General features: G+C 50.4%; 1 protein-coding gene and 1 long non-coding RNA gene across 7 annotated transcripts in view; one reads left to right on the top strand and one right to left on the bottom strand.

The window, feature by feature from the left end:
• Sorcs2 (sortilin-related VPS10 domain containing receptor 2) overlaps positions 1 to 20,002 on the bottom strand; it is a 363,891-nt gene that overhangs the window by 299,040 nt on the left and 44,849 nt on the right.
• On the top strand, positions 4,055 to 11,554 carry LOC148001405 (uncharacterized). The gene is made up of 3 exons (XR_015637110.1): positions 4,055 to 4,195; positions 5,640 to 5,746; positions 11,164 to 11,554. It is a non-coding gene; the product is annotated as an uncharacterized LOC148001405 (long non-coding RNA).

The raw sequence follows: 20,002 nt of genomic DNA, 5'->3' as shown, positions 1-20,002 counted from the left end.
GCAGGGTCTCTCATTGGTTTGAAACTCACTAATAAGGCTAGGCTGGCTGACCAGTGAGCCCCAGGGATCCCCCTGCCTCTGTTTCTCCACATGCACTGGCATACCCTGGGTCAAGCTCAGGTCAGGCCTTACACTTGCAAAACAATGTCGTTACCTACTGAACACATTCACTGTAGTATCTTTTTTAAAAGGTTTTTTTTTTAAGACAAAGTATTATCTTTAAACTTATAAACCTGTAATACTGGGATCTCTCCAGAGGAGTGTGGGACATAACCACCTACCCACGACTGAATGACAAGGGTATGACCGAGAGTTCTGTATCTGCCATCCTTCCCCCGTCTGCTGGAAACCAGATGGAGCAAAGGTCACTCACTGTCTCTGGCCTTCTCCTGGAGTACACAGCTCCAAGTTTCAGAGCCTGTCACTCAGACAGCCTCACCCAGACAGTAACTGGTCCCTGCTGCAGTCTGAGCAGCCACTGTGCACTCAACTCCAGCAAGCCTCAGATCCACTTGGATGCCTGTCAGTCATCAAGATCTCATGGTCTGGGCCTCAGATCTACAACCAGAGCCATTGCCTCTGCCCAACACACCCTGTTTCTCCTCACCTGAATAAAGGTTCTCCTCTTCTATCTGCTTACTCCAAGGGGAGCCCGAGTCCACTACCAAGCAAGGAATGAGACACACACACACACACACACACACACACACACACACACACACACACACACACACGGAAGCCCAAGTACTGCACTTCATCGGCATGGGCAAAAAAGCCAGCAGAGGACACCGCCCCATCTAGCACAGGACCTAGAGAGGAGCGGCTCTTGAGCCCAGCCCCAGACTTCCAGTGCTCCAGCAGGTGCAGTCAAGGTCCCCCTCATTCGTGTCATTTTCCTGTGGAGCGCAGTCAGTCCACCCCATCTCATGAATGAGGACCCTGAGGCTCTCCTGGAGACCCACTGGGGAGTCTGGGACACGACTTAAAATCACACTGAGTGCTCCTGGCTGCAAGTGAGACCTTATTGCTGAAGACACGTGCTCACACTTTGACCATAGGGCATGAGAAATCAGGGTGGTTCTGACCAGAAAACTTTCTCCCTGCTGGCTAGCTTTCATTGTGTGGGAGGGTGGTCGTGTGAGCACTGTATGGGTAGGTGGTAGGCATATCCCAAAAAGACAGGCAAGAGGACAGAAGAAGGAAAGGCAAGACGCAGGGACTCTAGAACCCTGAGACCCACCCCTGGCTTCCATCAAGGTGGAGCCAGTCTCTCACTCCCTTACTAGCCTCTCAGTGTAGGTGTGAAAATGGTCTAGGTCTGTGGCCAGGAAACAAACTTGCCTGGTGGCCTGGCATGACTGGCAGAGGCAGGAAGGACCTGCTGAGAGAAAGTGAACTCAGAGCTTGTGAAGTCAACTGCTGGATGAAGCAGACACCCAACTCTCAAAGGTAGGGTATGGGGCCTCCCAAAGAGTTGCCCGCTTGCCGCAGCGCACTCAGAGAGACTGGGAATGTTTGCCAAAAGATAATGAGTTGCCTTGGCAACAGTGGCCAGATGGCGGGAATGGGGTGTGCTATGGAGAGTGACCCAGAGCTCTGATTCCACAGAGAGGCTGACGGGGGAAAGCCGAGGCCCTCTTGTGCTGAGGATTTTATCAACGTGTTGTCTTTTATGTGGCTGGGCTTCAAAAATGCGGGGCTTCTGAATGGTTTGCATTCTGCCCAGCGACCTGTGCGGCAGGGCCGCCATGCACATCACTAATGAAGCTCTCAGAACAGCCTCCCGGGAGATGGAGGAAGAGCTTTAATTATTGCTTCCTCCTTGACTCTTACCTAAGGCCCTGGTCAGACACCCGTGAGGCAGTTAGGGCCCAAGAGCCCGGGCAGGATCATGCTGGGCTGCAGAGCAAGCACAGTCACAGAAACTGGGCGCAGTTCATCTGGGAAAGAAAGGCAGGGAGTCTGAAGTTCAGTTTCAGTTTTTGGGGGTGGGGGGTCTAGCTGGAATGGTCTCCCATCAGAGATTACACATTCAGCCGAAGGGTCTGCTCTACAGCATGGTGAATTAACAGGCTGGGCTGTGCAGACCAGACATTTCTTCCCAATTCTGTTTTCATCTTGTCCTATTAACTAACAAATGTCACTCACAGGTATTCAAAATGCTTCCTGCTCTAGGAATAAGCCAGCTCTGTGGGTGGTCTCTTTCAGCATCCACGCCCTCCCATATGCCTCCCTGGCTGCTAAGACTTTGCAGAGACTGGGCCCTCTGGAGCGGAGAAAACCATGACCTTGAACTGGGGACTTGGTTTCTGCAGACACCTACGAAGTAGGTTCTGGACTAAGCCCTCAAACTGCTATGAAGCAGGCTCCAGGACTAAGCCCTCAAACTGCATTGGCAACACTGTAACAGCTGAGTGAATCAGACCGTGCTCATCCCAGGGATCTATGGGTGGCCCTGCAGCCTTCAATTACCACTGGAGTCCGGGCGCTACTGAGCGACTGCTCACTTTTATCTATGCATAATTCCCTTTTTGCTTTGGCTGCTAGGAAGCTCTCAGATCAGTGGCTGGACTTCAACATGTCATGCACTGGGCCTGTCCCCACCAGTGTGGTCTGGTTCTTCATTCCCATGTTTGCTTTATCGATACTGTCTCACAGGCTTTGTAAAGTTTTCTTGAGGGTTGGGGATTTAGCTCAGTGGTAGAGCGCTTGCCTAGCAAGGGCAAGGCCCTGGGTTCGGTCCCCAGCTCTGAAGGGGAAAAAAAAAAGTAAAGTTTTCTTGATTCTTTTTTAATGTGATGGGGGAAAGATTCGTTCATACAACAGCCAGTCTACACTGTCAGGGCCCCTGTTGCCAGGATCAGAACCAAAGCTGAGAGTTCAAATCTGCCTGAAGATGTGAGCATCAATGGAGAAGGAAGAGGGAGGAAGGAGAGAGGTAGACACTGAGTGAGAAGGAGAAGCCAGGTGTAGGCTTCAGGGGAGTGAAGGTCTGGTGAGGAAGCTATGGCTGGGGTGGGAAGAACCTGTAGAGATTATAAAACTGGACCTCGAGAATGACAAGATAGTCACCCCCAGCTGGAGCTGGGGTGACAGCTCACCCTGTCTGCGGATGAGGAGGCATCAAGGGATGAGGGCCCGGCGCTCCCCACAAAATCAAAGGATGCTGTCGTAACTCTTCCCAGCTCAGGACCCCAGCAGCACTCCAGATGTGAGTCCTGCACCCTATTAAACAGTGAGACTCCCATGCACAGTTCCCTAACAGTTGAGACTCTAGCGGGGGGTCCCACGATGGAAGGAGTCAAACAGGAGTGTGCTTGGCTCACACAGAGAGCTAAGTGCCTTCCAATAACAGGCAAGACCCTCCTTGTATGGGGAGCTCCTCCTCCCAGAACCAGGGTATTGCCTGGCACTCCATGTGCTCCAAACCTAGTGGGCAGAAAACTACCTGGAGAGGCAAGATCAAGCATGGGTTACAGGAACCCAGACTTTTGGTGTAAAGTGTTTGCTCTGCTGAAGAGAAGGGAGGGAAAAAGGGAGGGATGGAAGGAAGGAAGGAGGAAGGGAAGGAGGGAGGGAGGGAGGGAGGGAAGGAGGGAAGGAGGGAGGGAGGAAGGGAAAGGACAAAGGGAGGAACTAAAGGAGAGAGGGAGAACAGATATAGGTGTCAGTTCCTGGCCAGAAGCACAGTAAACGTCCAGTGTCCCACCCCAAAATTCCCTAGCTTCACCGCTTGAAAGTGTCCGCCACTGTTATCTCAGAGAGCACGATGCCTTACTTTGCTTACAATGCTGATCACTTAGCCCTGTAGGTTTCTAGGCTATGGGAGACCAGAAGAAACTTAAAGCAGCAAGCAAGCAGCAGCAGGAAGTGACACCAAGAAGTATGGCAACATCACTGTACACAGAAAGAGGTCAGTAAATAGCACCAGAGGTGACTCCAGGCGGTATGAGACCCCTGGCACTGTCTAAGTAGCCCCTGACATGGTCCTGTTGCCCCTGACAACCAGATAATTCCAGCAACTGGCCAGAGCCCAGCGCGTGCCTGGCATGTGATGGGCACTGGGTGACTGAGCAAACAGTTGACTGCTAGGTTTTGTTTGCATGCATTTGGTAGGGAAGCTCGCCAGGATCAAACCCATCTGCAGCATCCCTTATCCTTATGGCTGTTCTCACGCATCGAATGATGACTTCAAGTTAGGGAGAAATTAACGATCATATCTGCTGCTATTCGTTTCTAGGACACCGGCTGGATTCCAGGGACATTGTCCACCAAATGCTTACAAACCGCTGGTCTCCCTCTCTTTTCCGGAAGAACAAACAAGCTCTTGAGATCAACTCTCTAGATTCTAGACTCCAGAACACACTTGGCCATGACGAACCTGTCCCCTTGTCCCCCAGAAAATTGCACCATTCGTTTTGCGAAGGCTCTCATCAAAAATGAGAATTTAACGTAATGTGCCTGCACTTGTAGATATCAGAGGGCCAGGCCTAGCAGTGCACACCTGAAATCCCAAGAGTTAGGAGGGCAAGAGACAAGAGGATGGTTGTAAGTTTGTGCCTGTGTTACAGAGCAAGACCTGGCTTAAAAAAAATAAGTCTTCAGACAGCAGAGACAGTGTATCAGGAAGGCAGGAGAGGGTGACAGTCCACGAGAGGGAATGGAATTGAGTTAAGGAAATCTAGGTCAATGGGGAAGCCACTCCTAGTCAGAAATCAAGTGAGTGATGCCAAGCACGGCCTGCTCTACCCAGAGCAGATGTGCAGAGGGCACTGTCAGATCTTGGCTCCATGTCAGATGCCCAACACCATCCCCTCGCTGACCTCCATTACCATAATAAGCTCACTCCCAACACAAGTGCTCAGAACACTATCGTGTCTCATTTTTCTGAGTAGCTGGAGAACGGAGGCCCACTCCTGAGCTCTGTGAGCAGAAGGATGTGTAGGGTTCTGAAGACCAGGGTCCTGCCAGCGGTATAGTTTTCAAAGGAAGGAGTCAGTTTCACTGAGTAACTTCAAATCCACAAGCCCTTTGATAAACTGCCACCTGGCCCTGCCTGGCCCCGGCAGAAAAGTGTCCTAGGAACACTGGGATCAGCTGGTATGAAGGAGCGGTTTCCTCGGAGAATGGTCTATACCCCCACTCCAACATCATCTCCATTGTTGGCTTCTGAGATTCCTGGGGACACTGCTTTGCTTCCCAACTTGGCACAGATTTCTGGTTCTGCCATGGGCGCTGTAGCTCATGATCAGGAAAAGGGGAGGGAAGCTTTGTTGGAAGCCCCCTTCTTCATGTACGTAAACCCCATTCACTAGGACCCATCCTAATAAGTGTGTCACCAGAATGTGATATTCATGAAGGACAACCCATTGCTCAGTCTCAGGCCATCGGCTCATAGATATGGCGGGGAATCTTGTCAGGCTGTAGGTGGCACTCCCAGAGGAAGGTTGGGGCTGTGGAAGGTGATAAACAGGGGACCTCATAATTCAGACCTCCCACTGGGGCTCTCAGACTCTGACTTCTTTGACAAAGAAGCTGCATTAATTATCCCATAGCAGCAGCTGATAGAAATGGAGGTAGAAACGAGATGAACGAGACTGGGTCCTACAACAAAACTGTGCCATCTCCTCTCCACCCAGGACAACCTCTGCTCTTCTGCTCTTCGGTGCTTTCCCTAGGCACTGATGCACCGTGAACAAAATCACAACCAGACAGAACGTGTGGGTCCTCTCCGCCCTTGTTAAAGGTAACACTTACTGCAAAGAGTGCAAGAACGGGCCTGTCGTCTCCACACTAGGAAGATGGAGGCAAGACGATCGTTAGTTCAGGGGCAACCTGGGAAGGGAGGGCATTCATCGTTAATGTCCCCTCGTGTGCTCTTCTCTCACACTGGAATGACAAGGAGCAGGTTCCCACGAGGCCCCTGGCACAGGAAGGCTCACTCCAGCACTAGGTCCCATCTCTATACCCCTTTCCCTTGCCCAACAACTCCTTCCTTGCCGGCTTGATCCCTGTGTAGTTTAGAGACTTTCAGATGAGAGATACCCACACGCCCCTCTTTGTCACTGGTGTGATTCCACACACTTTGAATTCCTCTTGTTCCCTCACATCTGCCAATGTGTGCGTGGATGGTCTCTGCAACCTCCCACTGCTACTCTCCTGTCAGGGCCACAGAGTCTTGAACCCTTGATGGAGACTCTTAAAGCTGCCTCAACCAAGGTCACCATCCCCCTTCCTCATCCTCTGGCTCCCAGCACTACTGCCCTGCTTTGTGTTGCAGCAGCATCGAAGGTGCCATGTTGGATCCCCTCCCTTCTTCCTCTCTTTAGTGGAGCGACATCTACATGGGCTCACGTGTGTGACATTCAAAAAAACATCCAGCTCTCCTCACCACCTATTCCCAGAGGCTCAGAAGGTAGCCACCCACACAGACATGCATCCTTTAGGATAGAGGCAGCAGCAGCAGCCAGCACACCTAGTTCTCTGACCCCAGAGTTTAAAAGAGATTGTTAAAGTCACAGTCTGGGGCCAAGACCCCAGTTATGCCCACTCTGTTCTGGAAGCTTCTGGCTCGAGACTCACCCCACATGTTGGCCTTGAGTCTCCATGTCTGGGTCTCCCCTCTCCCATTCCCAGAATCAGCCCTCCTGTGCCACAGGGGAAGCAGTCCTCCAGCAGTAATGCTGAGGGGGAAGATGGGTAAGCAACCTGACTCTTCAGGTAAAACAGCACCAGTGATTGGTCCCCATTGTCTCCCTGAGTCTCTACGTCTCTACAGGCCCTGAACTCCAGCTACCTGCTGGCTGGACACTGGACACTGGGCTAGATGGCCATCTACTTCACTCATGCCGTCAGCCAAATCCATGCCTCACCTGGGGTCTGCTCTGGTGACAAGACCACCATAGGACCACAGAAAGGACTATTTTGTGAGGGGTCCTGAGGCTGACAGAAGGCTGAGTGGAGGAAGAAGCCTCCGACGTGGTGCTCCCCTCCTACCTCCCTCAACTGTTCACTGAGAGTCCTCCCCGAGTTCACATTATACATTTACATCTGCTTTGCATCCTCCTAAATATTCATAAGGGATGCCGGGAATCTCATCAGAAGCTGGCAGCCAGATGTGATTTAAAAGGCAAAGCCCCCTCCACGCCCTGAAAATACACCTCCTAGCAGCCAGTAAAGGCAGAGTAGGGGTGCCGATCACCTCAACCCTGGGAAGGCTCCATCTGGGGCTCTCCACTGAACCCCAATCCTGCTGCATTAGCTCAGGGCTCACTGGGTGGAGATTTCCAGCTCTCAGGGTGGGTAGAAATGGTTAGAGAGAAGGGTCTTGGAGAGCCCTGGCCACAGTAGAAACTGGAGCGGAAGCGCTCTGGAATACTCTGGAAACTTTTGCAGGCTTCTACTCGAGGGTACATTCCTCCCCGCCTCAGCGGGAGTTCAGCTTTTGCCTGAAGCATAGAATCTGATTGCCATTATCCCAGGCTGGGGGCCCCAGATGGCATGACTTCTCGAAGCGTCTATCAGCTGGAAGTCCTAGGCTCCATCTCAGGGCCAGCTCTCCGCAAACACACAGAGGTTTGGCCTCCACGGTGGCCTCTGCGAACAGGAGCCGAGCTCCCCCCACCCCCAGGCTCTCCATAATGTAAACTACAAACTGTGCACATTTACAAAGAAGCCGCCTGCCTGGCGGTGTCTGCATGGCCCATTATTCTCATAGACAATTGATTCTTGGACCTGCGTTGTTTTCCCGTTTTATCATCTCTGAAGTGAGAACATGCTTTTTAATCAATGCCAGTTCTCAATGGCAGACACATAAAGGTGGTTTTGGGGGTACATCTGGGGGTCGGATGAAATCCAGTCTTTGGAAGTCAAAAGCTGCAAGGCAAGACCATACCTCTTTTATTGCTGGCCTCCGTCCTCGCCTACCCATGACACACTTGTCACTGTAGCTGGTAATGAGAGCAGAGGCCTTTTAAACGGGCATCAGTGGCTAGGATGAAGGACCTATCCAAGTTTCCTAGGATAACAGGGCCCATCCAAAGTTACCTAGAATTACTTCCATGCTCCTCAAAGGCTCCCCTAGCCTGTGCACATGTATTCACACACACACACACACACACACACACACACACACACACACTGCCACTTCCATCCCTAGAAGCACCAAAGTAGAAGAAGATACTCTCTCTGATCTACACACACATTAATTAACCAATTAATTAATTAATTAATTAAAATATAAGTTTATAAGTTGAAAGAACACCAGAGATCTCCCTGCTGCCTCTATGCTGAGCTGGACCAGGTTTAAACACCCAGAGCCCGCCCCCACCCCTGGGCCCATGCTGCAACCTTGGCCTAGCTAGGATCTACCACTCCCTTGTCCCACAACTCCTATCCCCTTCCCCATCCCTGCACACTGTACTTTCTTAGCTCCTCCCACCCAGGACACTTCCAAGACCGGAGGCCACTCACTTGTGTACTTGTCATCTGTTCAGATCCTATCACTTGCCAAAGCCTGAGCCCAATCCAGGGGAGACCACAGCAAACAAGGCCTCGCCCTTTGAGGCATGAACTCGGAGAGGAGCCATGGACAGAGGCTGGACTAGGTACCTAGTGTCCCACTGGGAATAACTATCTTGAGCAAACACTATCAGGAAGATGTATGTGAAAAGGCCTGGCTGTCAACACTAGAGAGTTGCCAGAGGACGTCCTTGAGGAGACGACATCATAGACATGAAGGAGATAAGGAGAGAAGGCATTGAGACTGTTTAAGAAAGGACATTGCCTGGCCCAAGAAACAGCAAGTGACCAGGCCAAGGCCAGATGGTGCCCCATTGGCTTATGAAGAGTAGAGGCCAATGAGGGTAGGAGAGAAACAGGAAAAGAGATCAAAAGATACAGGAACTCAATCCTTAGAGCCTTAAGACTCCCTGACTTTTCTCTGAGAGGATGGCAAAGTGGTAGATGTGCTCAGAGCAGAGAAGCAATGTCCCCAAAGCAGAGCAGGGGCAGTGCTGGGTGGAAATATATCCATAAGACACCAACTGGAGTCATGGAGATGTCCCAACCCTTCAGAAAGATCTGTCCTTCACTTCTCTATGGATGAGCCAACCACCTAGCAAGGATGGATGCACGGATGCATGGAAGGATACATGAATTGATGCATGGATGTATGGATGGATGGATGGATGGATGATGGATGGATGCATGGATGCATGGATGCATGGATGCATGGATGCATGGATGGATGCATGGATGCATGGATGGGTGGATGCATGGATGCATGGATGATGCCAGAGAACACAGAAGTTACCACTATCCCTTTGGTCCACCCCTATGTCTAGAAGGGAGACTGCTGAGTCCTTGAGCTTCTCCTCTAGGTACTCAGGGCTAAAACCCAGAAACAGAACCTCCTTCCTTGATGTCCTCCCAGTTGTGAGGCCCCTCTGCTCATGTTACATCTGGTAGGCGCTAGCTGAAGCAAAAGGGAACTATTTTGGTCCTCACCTCCTTGACAGTGGCTTCAAGGGAACTGAGGCTTTGGGAAGACTCCTTTGCCAGTGAAACGGCACATTTTAATTTTAGGTTACGTGTTCTAAGCCACAATTTTCTCAGCAACTATTAGTTTCCATACGTGTCTTTAAAAATACCCAACTCCAGGAGATGGAGGTGGAACCCTAGCTGAGGGGGTGGGCTGCCCCCATTTGGAACAGGGCAGAGTCATGCCCACACTTGAGAGGACCACAGGCCACACTGTGGTCACATGTGTTTCTGGCATGCACACACATGTTCAAAGCTTCTATGGCCTGCACTTAAGTCCTGCTGGTAGGTGGAGTCCCTGAGAATGGCAAAAATCTGGGTGTGATTTAAAAGCACACTAGTCTCTAGGGCTGAGAACAGGGCCGTACACACAGGGCCTGAGAACCATGAACACATTTTTTCCTCACAACTCTGGAGTCCAGAGTCTCAACTCAGGATCACTGGTAGAAGCCATGGTAGAACAAACTGTAATCATAGCACTCAGGAGGAGGAGGCAGGGGGATTATGACTTGGGCTTCGTGAGATTATTCCTCAAAGAAAAGGAGGAGAGAGTAGAGGGGAGAAGGAGGAAGAAGGGAAGAAGGAAAAGGAAGAGGAGGAAGAGGTAGAGAGAATCAAGGGACACACATGACTGTCTGTAGAACAAAGGCCTCAGGCCTTCACGGCTTCAACCATTTCCTCAGCCTTTGGTTCACTTGGGATTGGAGACCTGTGCTCTGGTCTCCAGCCTAGCCCGCCTTTCCCACCCCCCCCACAGCACCTCTCAGCCCCACCCTCCTCTACCATTGGCCATTTTCCTGTCTCACCCACTCAAGATCTTGCTAATTCAGAGCCCCAGACACCCCAGTCTTGCCATGACACTGGGAGGTCAGCTCCACTAGGTAACAGTCCTCAGAGCTCTTCCAAGTCAAGACTAGGACCCAGGAGAAGAAGACACCAGTGACATCGACTTTGAATCTGCTGCCATAGCCCTCTCCATCTCCTCCCTCAGCCCCTCTTCCAGCTTTAGACACCTCCTCCCTTCCCCCACTTTGCCTCACCCTAGTCTTGAGTCATTGCCCCTTACCAGCCTATCTTTGAACATCTTTGAACAGCAACACCATTACAAGAGCCTTGAGATACACTTTTAGCTACCTCCTCCTGGAAGCCTTCCCTGATTCTTCCCCACTTGTGGTGGTTTGAATATGCTTGACACAGAAGTGGCACTAATAGGAGGTGTGGCCTTGTTGGAGTAGGTGTGGCCTTGTTGGACTAGGTGTGGCCTTGTTGGAGGAAGTGTGTCACCATGTGGGTGGGCGTTGAGACCCTCCTCCTAGCTACCTGAGAGACAGTCCTCCTCTAGATGCTGTTGGATCAAGATGTAGAACTCACAGCTCTCTCTCCAGCACCATGTCTGCCTAGATGCTGCTATATTTCCTGCCTTGTTGCTAACAGACTGAACCTCTGAACCTGTAAGCCAGCCTCAATTAAGTGTTGCCCTTTATAAGAGTTGCTTTGGTCATGATGTATCTTCACAGTAATGGAAACCCTAACTAAGACACCATCCCACCGCCAGAATGAGTTGGCACCTCCATTATGTTCCCTCTAAGCTTCCTCACTCACAGGAGCACTCTGTCTCAACAGGTCACTGCCACCTCTAACCAAGATGACACCTAGCACTGGCAGATCCTCACACAGATAAGCAGAAGTCTATCTGTCTTCTTCCTGTCCAGACACTCCGCCTCAATCAACTCACCTGTGACTTACAACTAAGTTCAGGTCATCAAAGATAAGGATGAATTTCAGCCCACTGTAGGCATCACCATTCCCTAAGCACAGAGAGCTGAGTTGTTTAAGAATGAAGAAGTCAAGTTGAGAGCAAGCAAACAAGCATCCGTGCATTTGTCCCTCACTGCTATTTACTGGGTATGTAATGTGACTAGCTGTTTGCCTTGACTTCCCACAAAGACGGGCTATAATCTGAAATGATGAAATAAATTCAATGTTCCACTATACATAAAAAAGAAAAGACAAAGATGAATGGACGTCATTGGCATAAGAATGGATAACAAAAACTGTGATATATACACAATAGAATTTTTTGGTCAGCCATAGCAAGGTAAGATGATATGTCATTTACAGAAAAATGCATTATCCCAGTTGTTGGGATGAGAAATCACCAAGCTAAGTGTAATTAGGCAGACCCAGACAGAAAGCATTACACATGGAGAGCCTAGGTACTATATACACATGTGTGTGCATGTACACGAGGCATGGAAAGAGACCTGTAGAAGGGGGATGGGGAGGATGGTGGGGCTGTGGTCAAACTGCACCATGCATGATCAGAATGACATGAGGAAACCTGTCACTCCGTGAATGAACACACACTAACAAAGTTATGCTTTAAAAAAGAAGATAAAGTTCTTCAAACTGCGAGCCAGGGCCCACAGAGGGTTTGCAAGGGCTTAACCCTGCATCTATTTTCTCCTGTATTCTTCCCCCACCGGTGCTTCAACTCCAGTGAGATGGACTAACCAACCCCAGTCCTCTGGGCTCTGGGCTACACCTGAGAGGAGAAGAGCAATAGGAGGCATCTCGTCCCAGCTTCAGGGGTACCAGTTGTATGAGCCTCTTGTCTGCCAGTCTTAAGTAGGTAGGAGAGGGGGGACTCCGGATGAAGCTGGCCCTGAAGATAGATAGATAGATAGATAGATAGATAGATAGATAGATAGATAGATAGATAGATAGATAGATAGATAGATAGATATCTTCACGCATTTATGAATTTTAACACTCTGCTTCTAGGAATAAGGGAAGGGGTACCAAAGGATCCAGCAGTCCAATAACAGCAATGGCTTTTTAAGGCATCAAGAAAGGAAAATCCAAAACCTCCCTGTTTCTCACAGACCCCCGCCTTGCAGCCTGGACAGACATTTCCCGGCTGAAGTGAGGCACACAAAAGCAGCTTCTGTGGATATTTGTTGAAAGCCCTTCAGCTGCTGTGTGGGACATCAGAGACCATCAGGCCCTAGGGTGTCACGGAACAGGACCCTGCTCCATCATCACAAACCTGCCTGCTGGGCCTCCTTCCCTCAGATCTCTGGAACTCCCTTCAGCCGGCCAAGGTGCACAGGTCCTGGGACTGTCCCATTCTTTCTCTGCAGCAAGGGATGCCCCTGCTTACTAGTACTAGGAAACAACTTGGAAGACCCCAGATGGCTTCTCCAGGGAAGAGTCTGCTAGCCCCATCCCTGAACCCCACAGCTTCCCTGGCTTCCTGTAATCTTAGCATGTGATTCATATAGTTATCTTTTTCTGTTTGTCTGCCCCCAACTACCTGGGAGCTTCTGAGAGACAGGGACATGGCGACCTTAGGACCCTGCTAGGCCTGGTATATACTAATTCTTAAGGATGTGGGAGAATTAGTGAGTAAGTGAAGGAAGGAAAGAAGGAAGGAGTGAGTAAGTAAGGGAGAAAAGGGAAGGAAGGAAGGAAGGAAGGAAGGAAGGAAGGAAGGAAGGAAGGAAGGAAGGGTGAGTGACTGAATTGGTACAAGAGGCACTCCACCAGGTTGTTGACACCATGGCCAACAGCAGGAAGGGCACAGGCCCAGGCAGCCCCAGCAGGCTCCAGGACAGCCTGACATGAGCACCTAGTGAGGCCTTGAGCACCGGCCCTCACCTCAGGGACCCACAGAGTACACTGTGGAGTCTTACCAGCCCCACAACTACAGTACAGAAGAGACCTTGACCCTCATAGGAGTCATAGGTACCTAGAAGCCAGGTTGGCAGAAACTATGGGTTTAGGGGAAAGCAGAGGCCAGGAGAGGCTCCATGGTCAAAGACAGGAGCTCAAGCCAGGAAGGCGACAGTGAACTGGAAAAATTGTTAGCCCTGTGCCGTTGTCACACACAGGAGCTGACCAGACCAGACAATGGCTTCTTCATGTAGACAAGTAATCCCCACACTGATGGCATACCAGGGCCTGGCACCAGAACCCCAGGAGCTCTGGGACAAGATCCTTCCTTTGTCCAGGTGAGGACACAGGAACAAGCAGCAGAAGTTCTGTCCTACCCCGTCACGACGCTTCCTTTCTCTAGTAACCACACTGCAGGACTCCCAGCCATCACCAGTAATCTCTAATGCAGTAGGTGGGTCCCTATGCAGTCACAGACCCCTCCTCCTCCCCCACTTCCTTCCCTCTCTCAAACTGGGTTATTTTGCCCAATTTCCCAAATGAATAAATCATGGTTTGGTGAGTGCCACATGACATCCCAGGTGTCTGGTTCCAGACGCCTGTATGGCACGATGTGGTCTCCTGGGAGCAGTAGAAAAATGCCAAGCTTTGGGAGGAATGCCTGAGAACAAGCCAGGGAAAGACGTCATTAGAAGCTAGAACTCACCAGACATGAGTAAGTCTCATGCTGGCTACCCACCACAGCAGGGAGCTCCCAGGAAGTTCCTACTGTGGCCTAAGGCCACAAGACCAATTTCTTCAGGCATAGTTGGGCAAGGACAAGCAATACCCCAAATTCTGGCTGGCTGGCTCGTAAGACTCAGAACACATAGCCAGGAAGCCCTCACTGAGGAGGGTCATAGAAGTCACTTCCACAGTGGATGAAGGAGCCACTGGTTTGGTGATGGGTGGGTAGATAAATGATGGATGGATAGATAGATGGATAGAAGGACACATGGATGGTTAGATGATGGATAGGTGAATGGATGAGTGGTGAATAGGTAGTCAAAGGAATGAAATGGTGGATATGGGTGTATGGTAAACACATGGATGAATGGGTGGATGGTGATGAATAGGTGGGTAGATTAAGGATAGATGAACGATAAAAGGTAGGTGAGTGGGTGAATGGACAGGTGCACATTCTTACACCTAGAACCAATCAGAAGAGAGATGTGGTAGTGACATCCTTACCCAACTATGTCTGGAGATGGTGAAGGGGTGGGGGTTTTGGCCTTAGGACACAGCAGATAGGTAGGTAGATAAATGATAGATAGATAGATAGATAGATAGATAGATAGATAGATAGATAGATAGATTATAGATGCATGCAAACATATGTACATACATACAAATACATAGACATGGATACATAGATAAGTGATTGATAGATGACTGATAGGTGAGTAAGTAGATAGATGACAGATGATACATAGCAGATAGAAAGATGATGATCTATACATAGATACATAGATGACAGATGATAGATTGACAGATAAATTGATGGGTGATTGGTAGATAGATAGATAGATAGATAGATAGATAGATAGATAGATAGATAGATAGATGGATAGATGAATAGAATGGAGATGAATAGACTGAGAGATGATTGGCAGATGGATAGATGAGTGTATGACAAGCAGGAAGAGGGAGGGAGGGCAGACAACACCACAGCTTCCATTGCTACTGTTTGTCCAGGAAGCTGCATGGATTCAAAAGCAAGATGAGAATCCAGAGGGCCTCTTGGAGGAGGCAGCCTGTGAGATGCTCCCAGAAGGCTGTGCACAGGCTGGCTTGGTGGAGCAGATGGAGATGTCTGGCCCTGGATTTGTACTGATTCTCTTAGAGTTTGCATCACCTATTACTGCTTTGCTAACGCCGTTTCTATGAAGCTAATTTTCTTATATGCACCTCCTTTCCAAGAACCCCCATATCTTGCCCAAATCTATTTTGTATACACGTAAAATGTATTTATCAATGTTGTTCTTTTTGCTGGAATGAAATGCAAATTACATTTCATACATAATGCAAATCCCCCAAATCCGCACAAATCAGACAGAAGCATCTTCAGTCTGTGCTCACAGACAGCTTTTCAAAGCCAGAAGACAGAGATGGGTGCCCAAAGACCCTGAGAGAACCTTGGGACCTCGTGTGTGTCTTCTGACACCTTCTCTGCCTCCAGGGAATACACTAATGCCAAGGCCGGTTCAAGGGTGTTTTCCTTCCTTTATTAATGCTCTGCCCTAGGTCTCCAGCAGTGTTCGGCCGAGTGTTCAGCCAAGCCTCACTCCTTATCCGCCGTAATTGAATAAGCAATTGCCTCTTCTTTAATAACTGAGTTTATTAAATGCAGAATATATACTGCTGATCACTCAAGGAACTAATTTGCAAGTCTGAGCTTTTGAGAGATTGTTTAAAGAAAGATCCATATGTTTCATAAACCCAGGGTGAGGCGGGGCACAAGGAGAGGAAATAAATTTCCATGGCGTGATTTGCGCTGCATGAGCGCAACCTCAGTGTCTCAGTCCTGCAGGGTATCCTTGGCAAAAACAAACATTTACTCAAGAAGCCACACAGTCTGCCTGTCCCAATAGCTAAGTATGGCACACTTATGACCATCATGGTGTCCCCTAGGGGCTGCCTGGGAAACCCACCTCCCCCTAAGCTCACCACAGGGGTGTCACTAGCTCCCCTGTACCCCCTCCATTGGAATGTAAGGCCTGCCCATAAAAATTAGCCTTCAAAAACAGAGTAGACACCAGCCAGCTACATAAAGGGACAGAATGCTGCGGCTCAACCTAGTGCAGCCCATCATAGCACCAGCACTGGTAGATGGATCCAGGCAGGCATAGTAAGACAGTGTCCCATATGTGACTGCAGATAGATGCTCAGGGAGCCTGTGAGCAGGTGACTTGGGGAATGCTGTGTTAATGTTAGTAAGTGTGTTCAATTGCAGGACTCATCGGAGCCTTTGAAGGCTGCTGTGCAAACTGACGCGCTCCCTAGCTGTGTGCATCTCCTTCTCCCCAGATCCATCAAGAGGCTGAAGATTCGCCTCCAGAGAGATCCGGGCAGGCTTCTGGGCGGCTGGAAGGCTTATCTCACCAGCCTGGAGGGAACAGAAGCTAAGCCGGGTTGGGGGTTTAGGGGGGTGAGCTCTAGAGCTTGACGGAAGGATCTAGAAACTGACTCTGGACTTTGGATTCTTTGCAAGTGGGATGGCTCCACAGACTACCTATTGGGGCTGAATCCAGTCAGGGAGTCCATATCCCCACAGCAGTTGGCATACCCTGAGTCACCCTGAATGAGTAAAGGTGATGTGAATAACTCTGCCACCAGGCTTCTCTAACGGAGGACACTGGACGCACTGCGCCACCCCCAACACTACAAGAGGGCCACCTCCACACCCTCCTGGGGTCATAGCACTCGGGATAATAAGCTCAGGGCTGAACATCATAGAGCCCTTGTCAGGGCTGAGTGTGGGAGAGGGAGAAGGAGAGGGAGAAAAAGCTATGGAGTTCAGAGGCTGCTCAATCCTGGGGCCTTCCAGGGGCTGCACCCAGAGAAAGCAGGCCTGGGAGGTCTTGGCCACTGGGTTCTCACTGCCCCCTTAGGGGCACATGACAGGAGAATATCTGTCTTGAGAAGTCTAGGCTGCTGTCCTTTAAGATGTTGGCCAGACAAGTGACCTTGCTGCTACCCAGGGCATGTGGCTTCTGAGGCTGGGTGTTTGTGTCCCCAGGCAGAGACTCTCAGACCTCAGTGGGTTTAGCTTCTCTGTGTATGTATAGGTGGCAACACACCGCCCTGATTAATTTAGAGTCCCATGTTGGTGGCAGAAGGACCCAAATAGATATAGAATAGGGATAGAATTCATCGACTCTCCCATCCACTCAGTCATCCGTCTCTCCACCCACCTATGCATTCTTCAGTCATTCCCTCACAAACACCTGCTCAAACCCGCTGGGTGGGGCCGAGGAGGAAGCTATGAGGTCATGGTGTGATCCCACAGCTCTTTCCCCTCACATCCTCTTCTGAGCTCCCTTGGCCACCAGGAATTTGCACCCGTGATGCAAATCACTCCCAACACTGCTCGTTGAGTGGCAGCCCAAGTCTTGTCACCATGGCTCTACTGATACCCACATCACACAAAAATGCTGGAAAGAAGTAGCTGGGGCCAGCACCCTCGCTTGGCCAGTGAGAGCCAAGGCCCATGTGGAGCCCGAGCTGCAAGTTGCCAATGCTGATCAGAGGGCAAGCCCACCAGGTGAGCCACAGCTGGGACTGTGCCAGCATGGGGACCATCTGCAAGGCTGTTCCAAGGGAGGCCTTGCCAGTTCACCTATCTCCCTGTGGTTACTCATTCCAAGGCCTTGTCTGCTTGCTGGAGAGGTGCACAACACACATCGATGGCTACTATGAATTCCCTGGACTCAAAACTTGGCTCAGACATCTCTAGAAGGGATTGGCAACTAACACTGGATCAGTACTTGAGTAGAACCCACCCAGACGACACTCAGAGTTGGCCTTAGCCTCCCTTCAGAACTGCTCTTCAAGGTCACCACAGTGACCTTGGGACCCAGCTGTGGTGCAAGCTTCAGCAATGTGCCTAGGCTCAACCTAAGCTGTGATACCAAGAACTGTCTTGCCTGAGCCCTGACCTAGGTAAGGGCGTTCTGGCTATGTCTAGGGAGGAAGGGGGCTGGAGACGGTATAAATGTCCTTCAGTGGGGGAGGCTGTGATGTCCCTCCCCATCAAGCTGGGACATACAGGGAAGACACCAGGGATCCCTCAGCAGCAAGCACAATCCTAACTCTGTCACGTCAGGACCTGCTTTGATGATGGGCTAAGATCATCCCTTTCTCAGCCAGCCCTCCTCACATGACAGGAAATTAGGGACACAGACCACACTTAAGGAACAGAGTTCCATCCCATCCCTGAGGACAGGGCTCCACATCGGTATGGGGGCTTATCCTGAACCTTACTCCCAGGATACCAGGCCCCATGAGCATCTATTCACTGTACACTACTGAAGGACGAGTTACCCACCATGGCTTCTGATGACAGGTATAGTTCTGACTGGAGAAGGTCAGCCTGCAGGAAGCCAGGTCCTCAACAGAAGAATCACTTGAACCCCAAGAGGAAGACCCCAACCTCTCTTCCTGGCTTCCCACAGTCCTTTGCTATGGCCAGCCTCAACCTTATTCTTCTCAGAAATGGACCCTGATACCCACCCCCTATTTGTCCTGAGGCTTCCAACTCTTGCACCCTTTCAGACACCTCTGTATCATCATTCCCTGGGATGTGAGGTGTACAGTAAGGGAGCCTCCCACAACCACATCCTTGGTAAAGGGGCCTCTCTCCCCACATCCCCGAAGGCTGCCTCTTCCTGGTCCTCACTGCCCATGAGTATCCCCACTATGTCTGAAGCAGAAGCTTTAGGAACTTATCCTACCTCACCCCCAATTTCAAGCTAGAGGCCATATTCCACATCCAGTTCAGCTTGAACCCCTGTCTTAGAGACGCAGAACCAAAAAAGGGCAGAATAGTGAAGGAAGGGCAAATATATCCCATGGTTTCCAGCTCCATCCAGCTGAATGCACACAGATGGATTTGACGCCATTAGTTCTGTTGGGGGTGTTAGGAACTTGATTGCATTGTCAATATCCACACCAAAAGAGCCCCCCAAATGCTTTCCAGACTCTCGCTATCCCAGGTCCATGGTCCTCTGGAGAAGCCCTAGCTGAAGCCTGAGACCAGCACTTCCTTTGCCAGGCTTGCATATATCAGATGCCAACACACATCACACGCCACTCAACAGGCACTCAGACTCCACGTCTGTCCTCCTGGGGCTGGTCCTCAGGACACACATGCACACGTCTGCCTGTCCTCACTGCACCTCTGAGCTGCCTGGATCCCAGATGAGCAAGTCTGCAGCCTGTGGTCTGTTTCTCACGGCTCCCAGCTCAGCCTCTACTGTCTCCATGGATGGGAGCCCTGTGTCTCTACAACGCCATTGCTTAGATTACCAGTGGCCAGGGGTCAGGAGACAGGACCGCTGCCTGACTGCCTCAGGATGGAGCACTGGCAGGGAGCACAGATGGCCCACTCTTGGGGATATGGCTGGCCTGTGGCCTTGATGTTAGGGAAGGCCATGTGTCATAGCCTACACCACTCACAGGCAGGACGGTGTACATCTCCTCAGTCCTCCAGAGGCCTGAAGGACTGGGAAACCTGCAAGGTCTTAGCCCAGAGGGGTGACTCCAGGCAGAAACCTCTAGGGTCTGTGTCCAAAATGCTGAGAACGTCAGTACCCATCGATAGTGATGCCGAAACCCAGTGCTGCCATGGGGATTTTCTGTACACCTGTTCTAAAATCTTCTGGCAGAATGCTACCTGTAAGCCATGGGCCAGCTGTGGACTTCCGCATCTGAATTACAAAGCCTCCTCTATGCAGGGCACAGGTGAGGACGACACGGCTTGACTGCTGTGGCCCCGGCTTGCACCTGACATGTCACCAACCATACCCATTTCCCCTCACGTATCCCAACAAATAAATGGCTTGGTCACTTGGCATGTCACAAACACAAGGGGACTGCCTAGTACTTGGCCATTTGGAAAAACATTTATTGTCAAAAGTAAAATTGTTCCATTCCTTCCTTCTCATTATAAAAAAAAAGTATATTCCATGAAAAACCCCATCTGTGTGGATATTCAGGACCAGGACAGAGGAGTAGCCCAGCAGGTACT

The sequence above is a fragment of the Rattus norvegicus genome, chromosome 14 (assembly GCF_021556685.1).
Source record: "Rattus norvegicus strain SHRSP/BbbUtx chromosome 14, alternate assembly SHRSP_T2T, whole genome shotgun sequence".
NCBI classification, from domain to species: domain Eukaryota; kingdom Metazoa; phylum Chordata; class Mammalia; order Rodentia; family Muridae; genus Rattus; species Rattus norvegicus.
Note: the sequence above shows the minus strand (reverse complement) of the source record. Positions and strands in the feature narration are given on the sequence as shown.